The sequence below is a fragment of the Lissotriton vulgaris genome, chromosome 8 (assembly GCF_964263255.1).
Source record: "Lissotriton vulgaris chromosome 8, aLisVul1.2, whole genome shotgun sequence".
NCBI lineage: Eukaryota > Metazoa > Chordata > Amphibia > Caudata > Salamandridae > Lissotriton > Lissotriton vulgaris.
Genome location: NC_141696.1, coordinates 1,207,565,409 through 1,207,583,647, shown reverse-complemented (window position 1 = coordinate 1,207,583,647; position 18,239 = coordinate 1,207,565,409). Strand labels below are relative to the sequence as shown.

General features: G+C 54.1%; 1 protein-coding gene across 1 annotated transcript in view; it reads left to right on the top strand.

The window, feature by feature from the left end:
* EXOSC8 (exosome component 8) overlaps positions 1 to 18,239 on the top strand; it is a 289,111-nt gene that overhangs the window by 269,966 nt on the left and 906 nt on the right. The window lies entirely within an intron of this gene.

Sequence of the window (18,239 nt, the reverse complement as noted above, 5' to 3'; positions counted from 1 at the left end):
CTTCCCAGCTTCGCATTTGAGTCAGTACCAATTAACATCATAGTAGGGAATAGATCGATGTTATGACCTAGCAGCCCCTCCCAAAATTTCTCTATCTTTTCCTATCAACCAGCTGCACAGAAAATGACATCACTGGTTTCCTATTCACTGCACCCTGTGCTCCTCCCAGTACCTACTTAATGGTGGCTGCAGAAAGGATGCACGACAAAGGCAAGACTATCTAAGCCTGGACCCCGCCCAGTGCCAAAAACCATGGTTCTTCCCCTATCATCAGGCCGTAGCTCTGCTGCTACACTGTACCACGCAGGACAGAATGAATGTTGACAATCATCTCCTGAAAGTTCTCATTCAATCCCCCACCCACCACTCCTGCAGCACCTCACTCACACCACACACTCAACATGTCACACTTACATGCATTCTCCTCAACTCCCAGTTGCTCACCAAACACTCCACAGAGATAAGGGACCTACTGCACGATAGCATTCTGGGCCAGCTCTTTTAAATGGAAATATAGCTAAACCCAGCCTGTGCGCCGAACGCTACATCCATCCCCGCCAGCTACAAGATTGCCAGGAAAGACCGTCCGCACAAGTTCGGAGGGGGAGTCCCCATCATATTCAAAAACACCATCAGCTGCACCACCTACATGGACATCCTTATCAGCTACATGGTACTCCTCATGGTCCAGATACGCATCACAGCCAATTTCTCATACCCATGTATGCAAACCACCAGGGACTCTGCACCCATTGCGCAAGCGACATCTCTGACTTCGTCGTACCCCTCATCAACTCCAGCACCGTTATCCTCCATAGAGACACTCACTTTTACCTAGAGGACTGCACTGACTAAAACTCTACAGCCTTTCTAGAAAACCTCGGCATGTTACCAAACCCACCCATACTGTGTGTCATATGGACCCGATTTTCTCCTCAGTGAGCAACATCACAGTCGACAAGCCAGCAATTATGTCATAGACAGACCACGCCTGGCCAGTTTCAGCATATCACTCCCGCACCACCACAGACTTACCGCTACTGGAACCGCCTGCCCAGCTGGAAAAGCATCATAGAAGAAGTGTGCAATTCCATCCTCTTAGTGCACTGGCCCGAGCATGCCAGCATCTTGCAAAAAGCCATGAAAATCTTCAACCTCTGAATTACTTTGTGCGCCAGCACTATGGCTTCCCTCAAGTGTAACCCAACAGCAAGAACCTGACCACAGGACCAGTTGGTACATAGAGGAACTCAAGCTGACAAAACACCAGTGCATGCAATGAAATCAAATGGAGAACAAGTCAAGATACCACACAAAGAAATCTTTAAATCAGCCCTATGAAGCTACAAACAGCAAATACAGAACACCAAGATCACAGCTCTTTAAGATTGCATCAACACTGGCCCTAACAGCAGTAATTAAATCTATGCCATCATCCGAGATTTCACCTCACCTCCAGCAACATCACCGCATTACCCCCCCCCCCTTTCCAACAAGCTTTCGGAATTCTTCTGGAACCAAATCAACTCTGTATACAGTAACTCCGACCCTCCACCGGATCCAGTCACCATTGCAACTCATCCTCCCATCATGGCAAAAAACTAACCCGATGAGCAAAGCACCCATCCTTAATGCCTCCTTCGACTTAACAAGAAACCTACCACCATCATATTCCTGCTCAGGAAACCATCCACTGACCCAGTCATACTTTCCAACTAAAGACCCATCTCCTTCCTAACTTACCCAGCAAAGGTCTTAGGGCCACATATATGATCATTTCATTTTGATAGTCTCTAATTGCGATTTTTTTTTTGTGACTAGCAATTGGAGACTTGCAAACTGAAATGCACTAATGTGTCCCAGACACATTAGCGATATACCAATGGGTCACAAGGGACCTCCCTCATCAATATTCATGAGGAAGGTCGCATTCTGCAACCCATTGGGAATAGGCAATAACACAGGGATGGTGGCCTGCTGGGGAAAGCAGACCAACATGTCTGTGTTTGCTTTTCAATAAAGTTTTTTTTTTTTTTTAATGCAGCTCGTTTTTTTTACAGGAAAATGGGATGCATTCAAAAAATAAAAATGAAACATTTCATTTTCTAAGAGAAGGCAGTGGTAGATGAGACCACTGCCTGCTCTTATAAAACATGTTTGTTGGCATCACAAAGGCGATGGGGACCCCTTCCCGTTTGCGACTGCCTTATCACCAATTTGAAATTGGTCATAAATGTGATTGTTTTGGGACGGAAATGCAATCACAAAACAATCTTACCTCCCCCTGTGACTCAGTATTAGGATGGGACACCCTTGGCAAGCCATTTCCTGATAACGACTCACAAAATAGGTTTGGTACATGCTTTTTAGCAGTCACAAATGGGCCGATTTTCCTTTTTCAACTGCTAAAAACAAGTTTTACATCTGGCCCTTAGAGGGACTCCTCAACTGACTGCACACCGACAACCAGCTCATCAAAGCCATGCAGTCTGTATTCAGGCGCAGCCACAGTAAAGAAACAGCACTCATCATTGCCACAGATGACATCCGCTTGATCCTTGACAGAAAAGAGACACATAGCAGCCCTTATGGTCTTGGACCTCTCTGCAGCATTTGACACAATCTCAAAGCCCACCCCGTCACTTTGCGGCACAAGATTGGCATTGAACACAAGCTGTCAGTCTGGCACTTTACTCCTTGGAAGCCTGCAAACTCCTCTGTGCAGTGCCTCAGGGTTCACCGCTCAACAGCCCCTTCAACAGATACATGATCCCTCGGATCACCATTATTTGTGCACACATCAACATCCTCCCCAACGCCCATGACCCACAACTCATACTCTCCCTCTTGGACAAGACCCGCAACACAAGAAACAAGTCCACACCTGCATGATTGAAGTCGATAATTGGGTAAGTTGTACATTCCTTACCTTAGAATTACCCCCAGGTGTTAGACTGGATCCGGAAAGTGTTTGTCAGGAGTACCTCTGCGCGTCGGAAGGTGGCGTCGGTCAGCTCCGCGTCAGTCGTTTGTGTCGTGGTCGCCAGTATGACGTTGCAGCAGCTACTTAGACGCCGCCCTCGAGCGCTGACGTCAGTTCTGTACACTACTTTCCATGCCAGAAACTCAGAGCCATGCAAGACACTGACCACTGGTGCACAAAACTAGGGCCCTGAAAGGATGTCCTTAACACTAGAAATCAGATTGCAGAACGGAGAGGATGGGTGGGGCAGTAAGGAATCTAGAACTAACTAACTGATGTTTCTTACAGATATATATCCTTACCAAAGGTAAGTAACTTGTTCATCTGAAAGAAACACGTTAGTTATAGATTTCTCACCTTAGACTAGATACCCAAGCAATACCAACCCCGGTGGTGAGTCTGCGAACCAAAATCACACTAGAAAGTCTTGGAGAACAGAACGGCCAAAGAAGCTGTCTCTCCGGACTTGATTGTCAAGGCAGTACTGTTTGGTAAAGGTGTGCAACGAAGCCCATGTAGCTGCCTGACAAATGTCATTCAGAGGAACTCCCCTTCCCAAAGCAGCAGTGGCTGCCGCCACCCTGGTGGAATGGGCGCGCAGTCCTACTGGAGGCACCTTCTTTGATAAAGAATAACAGGCTTTGATACACAAGCCAACCCATCGAAATATAGTCGACTCTTGTACGGCGCGCCCTTTCTTGGCGCCCACTTACCCAACAAAGAGCTGGTCGTCCACCGAAACTGTTTGGGGCGATTCAAATAAAAGGAAAGTGCACGTTTTTGGTCCAGACGGTGGAGCGCCTCTTCCTCCTTTGAATGAGGCGGAAAGATGGTGGGCAAAGTGATAGTGTGCCCAATGTGGAAGGCAGTAACAACCTTGGGCAGGAAGGATGGAAGAGTCCTAAGGACAACTTGGTCTGGATGCACAGAAAGAAAAGGAGGCTTACAAGAAAGCACCTGGAGCTCACTCACTCGTCTGGCAGAGGTGATGGCCACCAGGAACGCAGTTTTGAGAGTCAAGAGCCTCAAAGGACAGTTGTGAAGTGATCAAAAGGAAGTGCACATTAAATAAGTTAGAACCAGGTTCGAGTCCTACTGAGGCATAACTAAAGGAATAGGAGGAAAAAGATGAGTTATGCCTCAAGAAACAATTTACAACCAGGGACTTGAAAAGGGACGGCTGATCTGGAAGCCGAAGGAAGGCAGAGATGGCCGAAAGATAGCCCTGGATAGTGAGCAGAGCCCTACTGAGCTAAAGAAAGAAGGAACAAGAGAACTTCAGAAAGAGGGGCAGAAAGGGTATCCACAGATTCTGCTGTGCACCATGCCACAAACTTGTTCCACCGGCAGGGGTATACCTAGTGGAGGGAAGCCTGGCTGCCAAGATTGCATCAGAGACTTCAGGAGGCAGGTCGAAAGACGTCATCTGCCACCGCTCAATCTCCACACAAGGAGGTGGAGGCTGGACAGGTCAGGGTGGAGGACCTTTCCCTGCTGCTGCAACAGAAGATCCTCCCGAAGAGGCAGTCTGATCGGAGGGTCGAAGGCCATGTTGAGCAGCTTGGGGTACCAGACTCTTTGTGCCCAATCCGGAGCCACAAGAATGACTTGGGCCTGGTCGCACCTGACCTTCTTCAGCACTCTGGACAGAAGTGGTATAGGCGGAAAGGCGTACAACAGACCGCCACTCCACTCGTGACGAAAAGCGTCACCAAGCAAGTGCTGCCTTGGAAATTCTATTGCGCAGAATTGCTGACATTGCGTGTTCTCTTCGGTGGCAAAAATATCTAACCAAGGCTCTCCCCACTGTTAAAAGAGACCTTGCACCACCTCCGAGTGAAGATGCCATTTGGGATCCATCATGCACCTGCGGCTGAGTTCCACTGACGGGCGTTCAGGGAACCTGCCAGGTGTTGAACCACCAGGGATATGCCCTGATGTTCCAGCCAAGTCCAGAGGCAGAGGCGTTGACATAGGGTCCACAACCCCACCCGCCCTGTTTGTTGCAGTACCACATGGCAGTGATGTCCGTGAACACCTGCCTACTCTTCCCCGGACAAAGGGAAGGAATGCTTTCAGTGCAAGATGAATCTGCCCGTAGCTCCAGAAGGTTGATGTGGAGCGCGAACTCCACCGGAGACCAGATACCTCTGATCTCCGCCTCTCCCATGTGGCTGCCCCATCCCAGAAGGGATGCATCTGTCACCACTGTGTGGTCTGGTTGGGGAAGAGAGAGGGATCTACTGTTGACTCAATCCTGGTTCGTGAGCCACCACTGCAATTGACGTGCAGTGCCCTCCAAGATCTGGACGCAATCAGACAGATTCTCCTGATGCTGCACCCACTGGAACTTCAGGTCCCACTGCAGAGCCCGCATATGTCATCTGGCATGATCGACCAGCAGGAGTCCATGAGGCCCAGTAGCTCTTTCTGACTAAACCTGGTAGAGAGGCTGAAAGAACTTAATCTTAGCCTGAATATCCCGGACTCGCTGTTCGGGAGGATAGACCCGAAACCGCGTCATGTCCAGAACTGCTCCGATGAAGAGGAGCTTCTGAGAGAGAATCAGGCGTGACTTCGGCACATTGATGGAAAACCCCAGCGAATGCAGGAGGTCCGCGGTAGTCTGGATGGGGGAGACTACTGCCTGGGGCGAGTCCGCCTTCAACATCCAGTCGTCGAGATAGGCGAAGACTGAAACCCCTGATCTGCGCAGATGAACTGTGACCACCGCCATCACTTTCGTGAACACCTGAGGGGCGCTGGTAAGGCCAAAGGGGAGCACGGTAAAATGAAAATACTTGTGGCCTACCATGAACCGTAGGTAACGCCGGCAGGACGGGGATGTGAAAAGAAGCGTCTTGCCAGTCCAACGCTACCATCCAGTCTTACGGGTCGAGGGCAGACAAGACCTGAGCAAGCGTCAACCTCTTGAACTTCTCCTTCCGGAGGAAGCAGTGATGTACCTGATATCCAAGATAGGACATAGGCCCTTCTCTTTCTTGGGGACCAGAAAGTAGTAGGAATAACCACTACCACCTTCTTCTGGGACAGGAATGCGCACGATGGCCCCCTTGGCCAAGAGAGCTCTGTAACTTCCTGCTGGAGAAGGGCCAGATGATCCTCTGACATGTGGTGGTATCGCTGTGGCATAGCTGGAGGGCTAGTCTTGAAGGGGAGGGAGTAGCCTCTTCAACTATTTGCAAAGCCCACCTGTCTGACATAATGATGCGCCAGTGAGGGAGGTGATGGCGAATCCTGCCACCCACTGGCATTTGATGGTCCTGAAAGGTCAGACTATGAGGGTTTGAAGGCTGCTGCAACACTCAACACTACTGTGCATGACGCTCCCTCCTCCGTAGCCACGGTAGGAAGAGACAAAATGCCAAGGTCAAGAGATGTGTCAAGACCACTGGCATCCTCCAGTCCTGCACAGACTATCTAATCAGTTAAAGGGTCACCTGACCCCTCCCAGCCCTCCTCCGGTTGCTAATCTGGGAGAATAGGAACCCCAGGAGTGCGTGCCCTGCAGGTTCGGGTCGCCCAAAGATAGCATGCATTGCTTCATAGAACGTACGAAGATGGACGGGAGTCGCTCCGGGGAAGGGAGGGAAGCCTAGAGTAGACTCCTCAGGCTCCGTGCGCTGAGATGCGGGAGAGACACTGCCCACATCCCTCATCACGTCAGCTGACAGATTAGGAGAAGTCAAAGAGCGGCGTTGCTTCTTCGACTTCTTTTTGTGCTTTGACTTGCCTGACCCAGATTGCAAAGACTTCGATGAGTGGTGGTGGCTCCACAACCTGTCCCTCTACCTCCCTTGTGACCGGGACCCCGAACGGCACAGAGCCATCTGCTGGCGCTCAAGCAACTTTCGGGGCTGCTCCTGCAAAACCTTCGGCACTATTGACCGCCTGTCGGAGCACGACTTGGGGTTGTGGTCACGCTCCAGGCAAAAGAGACACACGCGGTGCAGATTCGTAACAGACATCAGTCGGGTACAGGAACCACAGGCCTTGAAAGCGGCCATCCCTCTTGCATCAGGAGTCGATGGACTCAGAAAAGAAGGCGACCAACGTCGAGAAAAAAAGTCAGTGAAAAAGTGACTGGCGGTACCGCTTTCTCCGGATCTGCGCTGGCTGGCGCGGAAAAAGTAAGAACTGACGTCAGCGTGCGAGGGCAACGTCTAAGTAGCTGCTGTGACGTCATCCCAACGACCACGACAACAATGCCAATGACGGATGCGGAGCCGACCAACACTACCTTCTGACGTGAAGAGGTAATGCTGACGAGAAAACTTTCCGGGTCCAGTCTGATGCCTGGGGGTAATTCCAAGGTAAGGAATCTATAACTAATGTGTTTCTTTTTGACAGTCTCTACCAGATGAGGTGTTACCAAAAGTAAGTCACTTGTTCATCTGATAGAGACTTCTACCTGCAGATTCCTTACAATATATACCCAAGCAATACATCCCAGGAAGTGGGCCTCTGAAACAGTTTCACACTAAATACTTGTGTAGGACCGGACAGGCAATATGACCATCCTGATGGACCACACTATCAAGGCAGTAGTGCTTGGTGAACGTTTGCAGAGAAGACATTGTAGCTACCTGGCAGATGTCCAGGACCAGAACTCTGTATGCTAACACAGTGTTAGCAGTCTTAAGCTCTGTTGGAATGAGCACGCGATCTCCCAGGGACTTGCTTCTTGGCCAGTGTGTAGTAGATTTTAATGAGGAGCACGATTCATTGGTAGAGAAAATGTTTCTGCACAGCCTTCCCCTTCTTTGGCTCCCACATATCCCATGAAGAGTTGATCGTCCAGCCAAAACTAATTTGTGCGGTCATCGTAGAATGACAACGCTCTTTTTGGTTTCAGTCGATGGAGTCACTCCTCTCCCTTAGAGGGATACAACGGGCCATAAAAGGTAGGCAGGGTTATGAATGGCCTTTATGACACTAACAACTTTCAGTAGACAGGAAGCTCTAGTGCGAAGAACCAACTTGTCTGGGAAGATGTAGTGGTATGGAGGCTTAGATGATGTTACAGCCACTAGGCCACTGTTGGACAGGCCTTGTGGAAGGCCCGCTCCCTCCCCGCATGGCGGGGACCAAACCCCTGCTCTCCCTGTATCCCCGACAAGAACCACCCCGGTCACCCGATGGAGCAACCCACGTCCCGTCTACAACAGAGCTCCAGCCCCGAACACCCCCGTACCGGCTGGCCCGGGCACCCCGTCAGCACCACTGCCCCGGCCCAGCCGCCATCTTTGGACACTACCTGGCAAGGCCGCGTGGCCTCGGCTCGACCCCAACCCTGGGCTTGGCCAGGCCCCGACATCGAGGCACCACCCTCCACCCAGGGGGTGAAGAGACCACTTGGCGGGTCAATGGGAGAAGGAGTGTCAATGGCTCCCCTCCGCCAGGCGTCGATCGCCCCCGGCCTCCCCGGGCGCTGGCTCCACCCCCCTGCTGGGTGTCTGGACTCCCTCATCCCGGACCTCCCGACCTCCAAGTGCGAGGGTCCGGACATCAAAGGGCACCAGAGCTATAACTGGGACAGTTCCAGAACAGGAAGGCAGTTGTATCTTGGAGTCGAGAGACACCGTGAGGAACTCATCCTTGAAGGCCTGCTGGCGCTGCCGCGGCCCTTTCCTGTGAACCATCGACCTAGCCTGCTGGCGCTGCCGCGGCCCTTCTTGCTGTGAACCATCGACCTAGCCTGCTGGCGCTGCCGCGGCCCTTCTTGCTGTGAACCATCATCGTAGCCTGCTGGCGCTGCCACGGCCCTTCTTGCTGTGAACCATCGATCTAGCCTGCTGGCGCTGCCGCGGCCCATCTCTACGGATCCCCAAGCTCGAGGATTGTGAGCTTCCCTCTTGCCGCACCTGTACCGGACCGGTACTAAGACTGTCCCGCTACCCCTTTCCCCTGCAGAGACTAGAATTGAGAGGACCCTCGTGTCCTGACCCCACTGTACCGTACCACCTTGCTTCAAGATTCGTATATAAAGTGTGTTGAACTCATCCTGGTGTGGTGTCCATCTGTGGGGGGGGAAGTTACTAGTCTGTACGATTGCTGGAGACGGTCCTCACCGGAGGCCTCTCCCCCCCGTGCTCGGCTGACCCTCCGGGTCTCCGTCTAACATTGGTGGCCAGCGGCGCGATCCGAGCCAACGCATAATCGTACAGAGAGTGACTCACCCCACGACACACGACCACCATGACAACAAAAGAGAGCGGAACAATGGAAAAATTCCAGATGGAAAAACTAGAAGAATACAGCCACAGAGAATTAAAACAATTCTGCATAGAACTAGGCATTGCTACCACAGGACTGAGCACGAAAGAGGACTTCAAACATGCCCTAGAAGCCTGGGCAGAGACGGGTACGACCGTACCCCAAAGCCAAGAGACACCCGAAACCGGCCCCGTGCCGACAGAAGAAAGAAGACCGGGTCTCTCACCAGAGGAGGCCCGAGAACGGGAGAAAAGCAGGCTCCACGAATTGGAGCTGGTTCGACTTCGCTTGGATGGAGAACTCAAATTGGCGGAACAAAGGATAACTTTGGAATACTTACGACTCCGAGAGGAGCGAGAAGAGAAACAAAGGCAGAGAGAGTTAGAAGAGACTAGCCTACGAGCATGAGCGCAACTTGAAGGAACTAGAGATTCGGAGGCATAACAAACATCTCGGTGTCCCCGGGCACCCGAGCCCCCCTGCCACTACGGACCCCAAGGTCCACATCCCCAAGGATGTCGTCAGAGAATATTACAGGAACGATGATATCCAGCAATGGTTCAAAGCCTACGAAGTGGCCATGACCTCCCACCGGATTCCCCGGAGCGACTGGGGAGCCGGGTTATGGGGGAGGTTTGTCATCGAAGGGCGAGACGCCCTGCTACAACTCCCGGACCATCAGATGACATCCTACGACCACATGAAGGCCGCTCTCCTCACTCGATACGGACTCACACCCGAGATGTACCGCCAGAGGTTCCGCGACTGCAAACGGATCCCGGGTACAACTTGGGTGGAGTACGTGAACTACTTTAGCTGAGCCTTCGAAGGGTGGATCAAGGACAGCAAGGTGACCTCTTACGAACAACTCTTTGACCTTATCGTCTGGGAGCACCTTTCTAATAACTGCTTCGTCGAGCTACGGCAGCACCTCCTTGATAGTAAATTGACTGAACCCCGGCAACTCGCCGCAGAAGCTGACCGGTGGGAGAGCACCCGAGTTTCCCGAAACGGGCCCAGTGAACAGAACAGAGCGGCCCAAGGGCTCCATCGCCCCAAAGGGGGAGGAGGGGGCCAGGGTCGGGGCCGAGACACCGTCCCGGTGGCTCCCGCCAGCAACACCCCGCCCCCGACCGGCCGAGGGGGCCTCCCGATGCGACCAGTTTTCCGCGCCAACGTTACCTGTCACCGATGCCAGCGACCCGGCCACTACGCCAATGATCCCAACTGCCCGAAAAACCAGAGCCCTATGCCCCGCCAGGTCGCTGCCGCTGCTCTGGGAGAAGAGCAAACAGAAGAAGACACTGAAGAATACGAGCCAGACCAGCCCGAGTGGGAACCCGCCGCCATGTTTCTGGTCTGCCTAGGGGAAAGAGACCCGATTCCGCGGGCACCCCTGCCCGCCAACACGCAGAAGTACAGCCAGTGGGTCAACATTAATGGGCACCGGGCTGAAGCCCTCCGCGACACCGGGGCCAGTGTGACCGCAGTCCGCTGTCATCTGGTGACCCCGGACCAGATCTTGCCTAATATCCTTTGCCCCGTACGGTCGGCCGACAACTCAGAAAGCCTATGTCGGATGGCCTGCGTCCCCTTCGAGTGGGGGGGGGGGAGAGTATCCGGAATGCTAAAAGTGACAGTCCGCGATGATGCCCCTGTGGACTGCCTCCTGGGGAACGACCTTGAAAGTTCTCCCTGGTCCGCCGTCGAGAGAAGAGAGCACCTGGGGATGCTGGGCCTTCCTGAATGGGTCTGCGTAACGAACCGGTCCATGGCCGCCCGCGCCATCCCCAGTCCCGAAGAACCAGAATGGCCAGCACCTCCTCCCCCGATCGTCCACGAGAGAGCCACCCGGGAAGCCTGTCCGCCGGAAAACAGCGAAGAAGGACTCGATCGGCTCCGGGACATTCCCGAACTGGCCCAGTGGCGTCAAGAGGGTGGCCCCACTCAGGAACAATTCAAACAGGAACAGAGATCATGTCTTTCCCTTGAGGGACTCCGGCAGCAAGCCCTCGCCCAGAGCACAGGAGACACCTCGGGGGCCCACTGGATTTATTGGGACAATGACCTGCTCTACAGTGAACAAAAGATTGCCGAGCTGGGGGCCAGCCGGGTGCTGGTGGTCCCCCTCTGCTTCAGAGACTTCCTCTTGAACCTAGCACACGATGTGCCTCTTGCCGGACACCTAGGGCAAGACAAAACGTACAGCCGTCTGGTATCACACTTCTACTGGCCGAAGATGCGAAATGATATAGCCAACCACTGCCAGGCCTGCCCGACCTGCCAGGCCAGCGGGAAGAGCGGCCGAAAACTCAAAGCACCTTTGCAGCCTTTCCCCATCGTCACCACCCCGTTTGAACGGGTGGGAATAGACATTGTGGGGCCCCTGGACCCCCGAACAGCACAAGAGCACCGATTCATCCTGGTCCTGGTGGACCACGCCACCCGCTATCCCGAGGCCATCCCTCTTCGGACCGTGACGGCGCCCGCGGTAGGCCGGGCCCTGATGGGAATCTTCTTGCGGGTAGGCTTCCCCCGGGAAGTCGTCAGCGACAGGGGCACGAACTTTATCTCTAAATACATGAAGTCTCTCTGGCAACAGTGCGGGGTCACCTACAAATTCACGACCCCCTACCACCCGCAAGGAAATGGCCTGGTCGAGCGGTTTAACCGCACCCTCAAAGGGATGATCATGGGCCTAGAGGAACGCCTGCGTCGCCAATGGGATGTGCTGCTACCGTGCCTCCTGTTCGCCTACCGAGAAGTTCCCCAGAAATCCCTGGGCTTCAGCCCATTCGAACTCCTATATGGGCACCCCGTCCGGGGCCCCCTCAGCCTGGTCAAAGAAGGGTGGGAGGTGGCCCCCAAGAAGACTCCACCGGATGTATACAAATATCTTCTGGCTCTCCGCAACCAGACCCGGCGATTCAGGGAACTCGCCAAAGCCAACCTTGAAGCCAGTCAGGAGGACATGAAGAGATGGTATGATCAGTATGCTTCCTCCATCGAGTTTAAGCCGGGACAACAAGTCTGGGTGATGTCTCCAGTTGAAACCTGCGCCTTACAAGACAAATGGACCGGGCCCTTCAAGGTGATAGAGCGCAAGGGCCCCGTCACCTACCTGATCGACATGGAGTCCCCCCGGAACCCCCTACGGGTCCTCCACGCCAACAGACTCAAACCACATTTCGTGCGCTCAGAACTCAGCCTCCTGATGGCTACCGATAGTGGGACGGAGGAGGACTCCGAGCCCCTTCCTGTCCTGCTGAAGACACTCTAGCAAGACGGCTTCGTGGAAGGGGTCAAACTCTCCGAGGCCTTATCCCCAGAACAACGCCAAGACTGCCGGGACCTCCTGCTACAATTTGCAGATCTGTTTTCCCTCATCCCCGGGGTCACCCCCTGGTGCCTTCACGACGTGGACACCGGGGATAGCCCCCCTATCCGACACAGGGCGTACCGAGTGCGCACCTGCATCCAGAACGAAGTCTCCAAGATGCTGGCTCTAGGAGTGATCGAGCCATCTGACAGCCCCTGGGCCAGCCCGGTCGTGCTGGTCCCCAAGGCTGCCGCCCCGGGCGTCGCCCCCGAGCTCAGGTTCTGTGTGGACTATCTGGGTCTGAACGCCGTTACCAGAACCGACGCTCACCCCATCCCCCGGGCGGATGAGTTGATTGACCGCATGGGGGCCGCCCGCTACTTGAGCATCTTCGATCTGACAGCAGGCTACTGGCAGATCGGCCTCACCCCCGGGGCCCAAGAGCGATCCGCCTTCTCTACCCCGGATGGCCACTACCACTTCAAAGTGATGCCATTCGGCATGAAAAACGCCCCCGCTACCTTCCAGAGACTCGTGAACAAGGTACTGGCGGGCCTCGAAGAATTCAGCGCCGCCTATCTGGACGATATTGCTGTATACAGTCGCCACTGGGCAGATCACCTCCACCACCTCCGGGAAGTCCTGCACGCCCTCCGGCGGGCCGGGCTCACCATCAAAGCCAGCAAATGCCAGCTTGGCCAAGGGTCCGTGACCTACCTGGGACACCAAGTGGGGAGCGGTCTGGTGGCCCCTCTCCAGCTCAAGATCGCTGCCATCCAGGCCTGGCAACCACCTGTCACCCAAACCGAGGTCCGAGCCTTCCTGGGGCTCACCGGGTACTACCGGCGGTTTGTGAAGGACTATGGCAGCATCGTGGGGCCCCTCACAGAACTCACATCCAAAAACAACCCCAAAACCGTCAACTGGACTCCGGACTGTCAAACAGCCTTTGAGAAATTAAAGGCCGCCATGTGCACCGTCCCCGTGCTCCAGGCCCCCGACTACAGCCGAGAGTTCATAGTGCAGACGGACGCCTCAGATCATGGCATTGGGGCCGTCCTCTCCCAGCTCCACTCCGAGGGAGTCGATCAGCCAGTGGCCTTCATCAGCCGACGCCTACTGGCCCGAGAACAGCGCTGGAGCACCATCGAGTGCGAGGCCTTCGCTGTAGTATGGGCCCTCAAGAAGCTCCGGCCCTATCTCTTCGGCACCCACTTCCGGGTACAAACAGACCACCGACCCCTGCAATGGCTGATGCAGATGCGGGGGGAGAACCCAAAACTGTTGCGCTGGTCCATCTCCCTGCAGGGGATGGACTTCACTGTGGAGCATCGTCCAGGCCAGGACCATGCCAACGCAGACGGCCTGTCACGCTTTTTCCGCCTCTGCGAGGAGAGTACCCAAGAGGATGGGTGACTCTCCCTGCCTTCAGCTGGGGGGGACGCATGTTGGACAGGCCTCGTGGAAGGCCCGCTCCCTTCCCGCATGGCGGGGACCGAACCCCTGCTCTCCCTGTATCCCCGACAAGAACCACCCCGGCAACCCGATGGAGCAACCCACGTCCCGTATTCAACAGAGCTCCAGCCCCGAACACCCCCGTACCGGCTGGCCCGGGCACCCCGTCAGCACCACTGCCCCGGCCCAGCCACCATCTTTGGACACTACCTGGCAAGGCCGCGTGGCCTCGGCTCGACCCCAACCCTGGGCCTGGCCAGGCCCCGACATCGAGGCTCCACCCAGGGGGTGAAGAGACCACTTGGCGGGTCAATGGGAGAAGGAGTGTCAATGGCTCCCCTCCGCCAGGTGTCGATCGCCCCCGGCCTCCCCGGGCGCTGGCTCCACCCCCCTGCTGGGTGTCTGGACTCCCTCATCCCGGACCTCCCGACCTCCAAGTGCGAGGGTCTGGACATCAAAGGGCACCAGACCTATAACTGGGGCAGTTCCAGAACAGGAAGGCAGTTGTATCTTGGAGTCGAGAGACACCGTGAGGAACTCATCCTTGAAGGCCTGCTGGCGCTGCAGCGGCCCTTTCCTGTGAACCATCGACCTAGCCTGCTGGCGCTGCCGCGGCCCTTCTTGCTGTGAACCATCGCCCTAGCCTGCTGGTGCTGCCGTAGCCCTTCTTGCTGTGAACCATCATCGTAGCCTGCTGGCGCTGCTGCGGCCCTTCTTGCTGTGAACCATCGATCTAGCCTGCTGGCGCTGCCGCGGCCCTTCTTGCTGTGAACCATCATCGTAGCCTGCTGGCGCTGCCGCGGCCCTCCTCGCTGTGAACATTCGACCTAGCCTGCTGGCGCTGCCGCGGCCCATCTCTACGGATCCCCAAGCTCGAGGATTGTGAGCTTCCCTCTTGCCGCACCTGCACCGGACCGGTACTAAGACTGTCCCGCTACCCCTTTCCCCTGCAGAGACTAGAATTGAGAGGACCCTCGTGTCCTGACCCCACTGTACCGTACCACCTTGCTTCAAGATTCGTATATAAAGTGTGTTGAACTCATCCTGGTGTGGTGTCCATCTGTGGGGGGGAAGTTACTAGTCTGTACGATTGCTGGAGACGGTCCTCACCGGATGCCTCTCCCCCCCGTGCTCGGCTGACCCTCCGGGTCTCCGTCTAACAGCCACCTTGATGGTAAGGAGCCTGAGAGGATAGTTGTTTAGTGGCTCAAAAGAAGCGGACATCAAAAATGTGAGTATTAGGTTTCGGTCCATCTCTGGCATGTTCGAGGGTGAAGGTGGAAACATATGTTGAAGACTTTTCAAAAACCTATTTACAGCAGCGGATTTGAACTGGTAAGGCTGAGATGGCAGAAGAATAGTCCTTTCAGGTGCCCAAGGAAGAGACGTGGTAGGCAAGAGAAAGAATAAGTAGAAGGATCTGAAAAGTTGAGCAAAAAGTGTCAACTTGCTTTTCTATACACCATGCCACAAACGTGCCCCATCGGCAAGTGTATACCATCTTGGTGGAGGGAGGCCAGGCGGCCAAGATAATATTGCGGATTTTGACAGAATGTCATAAGCTGTTACCTGTTGCCATTCAATCTCCGCGGATGAAGGCAGAGTGTTGACAGGTTCAGTGGAGAACCCTCCCCTGCTGCTGTGACAGAAGATCCTCCTGAAGAAGCAGCCTGATTGGAGGACTGATGGCCATGCGCAACAGCTCGGTATACCGAAATCTCCAAGCCCATATCAAAGCCACAAGGATGACTTGACCCCGGTCGTTCCTGATATTCTTGAGAACTTTGGGCAGGAACGCATACAGGCCAGAGCTTCACTCTAGATGCAAAGTGCCTCCGAGCGAGAGCCGCCTGTGAAACTCCAGTGTGCATAAGTGCTGACCTGTTCTCCGCAGTGGTGAACAGATCTAACCAAGACTCTCCCCACTTCTGAAAGAGACCTTGCACCGCCTCTAGATGGAGATGCAATTTGTGATCCGCTAGGCACCTTCAGCTAAGTTTGTCTGCCCTGGCATTCAGAGAACACAAGTAGTGTTTAACCACTAGGGCCATGCTCTGACGTTCCAGCTTATCTACGGGTGCAGAACCTCTTGACAAAGGGTCCACTACCCCACCCGCAATTTTTGTTGCAGTACCACATGGTAGTGATGTTGGTGTTGTCCATGAACACCTAGACTAGCCTTCCCATGATGGAGGGTAGAAAGGTTTCAATTCCAGCAGGAGCTCCAGTAGGTTGAGTCTGGATTCGACCAGAGGCCTCTACTACCCCACCCGCAATGTTTGTTGCAGTACCACATGGTAGTGGTGTTGTCCATGAACACCTGGACTAGTCTTCCCATGATGGAGGGAAGAAAGGATTTCCATTCCAGCCGGAGCTCCAGTAGGTTGAGTCTGGATTCGGCCAGAGGCCTCTACTCTCCACCTCTCCCAGATTGCCGCCCCATCCCAGCAGTGACACATCTGGTTGAGGAAGGGAGAGTGGTCTGCCGCTGACCCAAACGTGTTCATTAACTATCATTGCAGAACTTTTGCAGTTCCCTCCAAGAGCTGGACCATGCTTGAGAGATTCCCCATCTGCTTTGCCCACTGGAACTTCAGAGCCAGACACCTGCCCTGCACAAGCGGGCATGTGTCACAAGCATGAGGCCCAGCAGCCAGTCTCACCAAACCCCAGGCTAGAGGCTGAAACATCAGTGTCAAGATATTATTCCTGACTGCCACTGAGGGAAGGCTAAGGTCCAGGATCTTGGCCGCCCTTCTCACCACCATGGTAAGAGGCTCCCTCCTTCATAGCCACAGTAGGAGGAGAGACCATGCTAATATCTGGGGAGTTGTCTGGCAATTCCTCAGACCAGCCTATACTGGAGTCTTGGGGCGTGTTTTCTTCAGGGTCCTGTGGCCCCTCCCAGTCTTCCCGAAGTCTAGCCCATAGGAATATGGCGTAGGCTCCAGTCTGGAGGGCAAGGTTCTAGCCAGCACCAGGTGATGCTCCTCCAGCTATGTGTCGGAGTTTGGGATGAGCATGAGTATGGTGCTGGGAGCTTAGACATTGGAATTGGTGTCAGGGATGATAAGAGTTGCAACAACCAACTCTGATCTGTGAATCCAAGGAACTCCCTGCAGGGAATCAGTAGGATCCTAAAGGCGTGCCAGTGGAGACAAGGTGTCCAAGTAGGAGGTGCATGGCCTCATAAAACTTGCAGAGTTGAGCGGGGTGTCGCTCCGGCTCCCAGAAACTAGAGGAGGCACAGAGCCAGCCCAGGCTCAACCACGGAGCTAAGCCCCTCGTCGGATGACTGACGCACATGGGGAAGTCAAAGGCCTCTTTGGCTTCTTACTTTTTCTTTTGTGGGACCTGCCGGGACAGCGTAGACTGCGCCCAAGGGTCCGCTTCCGATCCTGAGACTTTCCTCTCGGCCGGGATCGCACATTGAGTGGCTAGGAGCTTGAGGGACCACTCCCTCAAGTCTTTGGGGTGCATGGTATGGTAGTCAATGCCGTCATTGCATCGTGGTGCGCTCAAGACATCAGAGGCAGACACGATGCTGGTCCGTCACTGACATCTGTTGGTGACGGGCGCTGTAGGGCTTGAAGCCAGCTTTCCGAGTGAACATGCCTGCCATACCAGGAGAAATAAAAAAAAGTCTACCAAAAGTTGAAAAAGATCAGTCAAAAAAATGACTGGGGGATAGTTTTCTCAAGATCTGCAATGGCTGGCACGGATAGAAAACAATTGATGGCAGCACACTGTTGTGGCGCCAATATAGACACTGCAGAAGTCACTTCCAGTGCGGACAACGGCATGCGGAGCCAAATTACACCAGGTACTAGTGCGCAAGGATACTGCTCATGAAAAATTTCCGCATCCAATCTGACGCCTAAGGATAATTCTGAGTTAAGGAATCTGCAGCATATAAATGATGCACCTAACCCCATGTTATTTGTTTTCTACAAAGAACTTTGGAGTAAATGCATTGAATAGCTTTCCTAAAAGCGAGTTCAATAACCATCAATGATTTAACCATTAACCTTGTGTTCCAACGCACCGTGCTCCCTAACAAAAAGCTCTTCAACACCTCGTCAGAGATATTAATCTGTATATAACTGGAATTGTAATACACTATCACCAGCACAGTCATATATGGTCAGTGCTTAGTTTGTATTAAGAATGATCTCGGAGTCGTACCTCTAGTAAACTGAACTGGAGTTCTGAAGAAAAGGAACATCTAAGCCTGTTCTGTGGCAT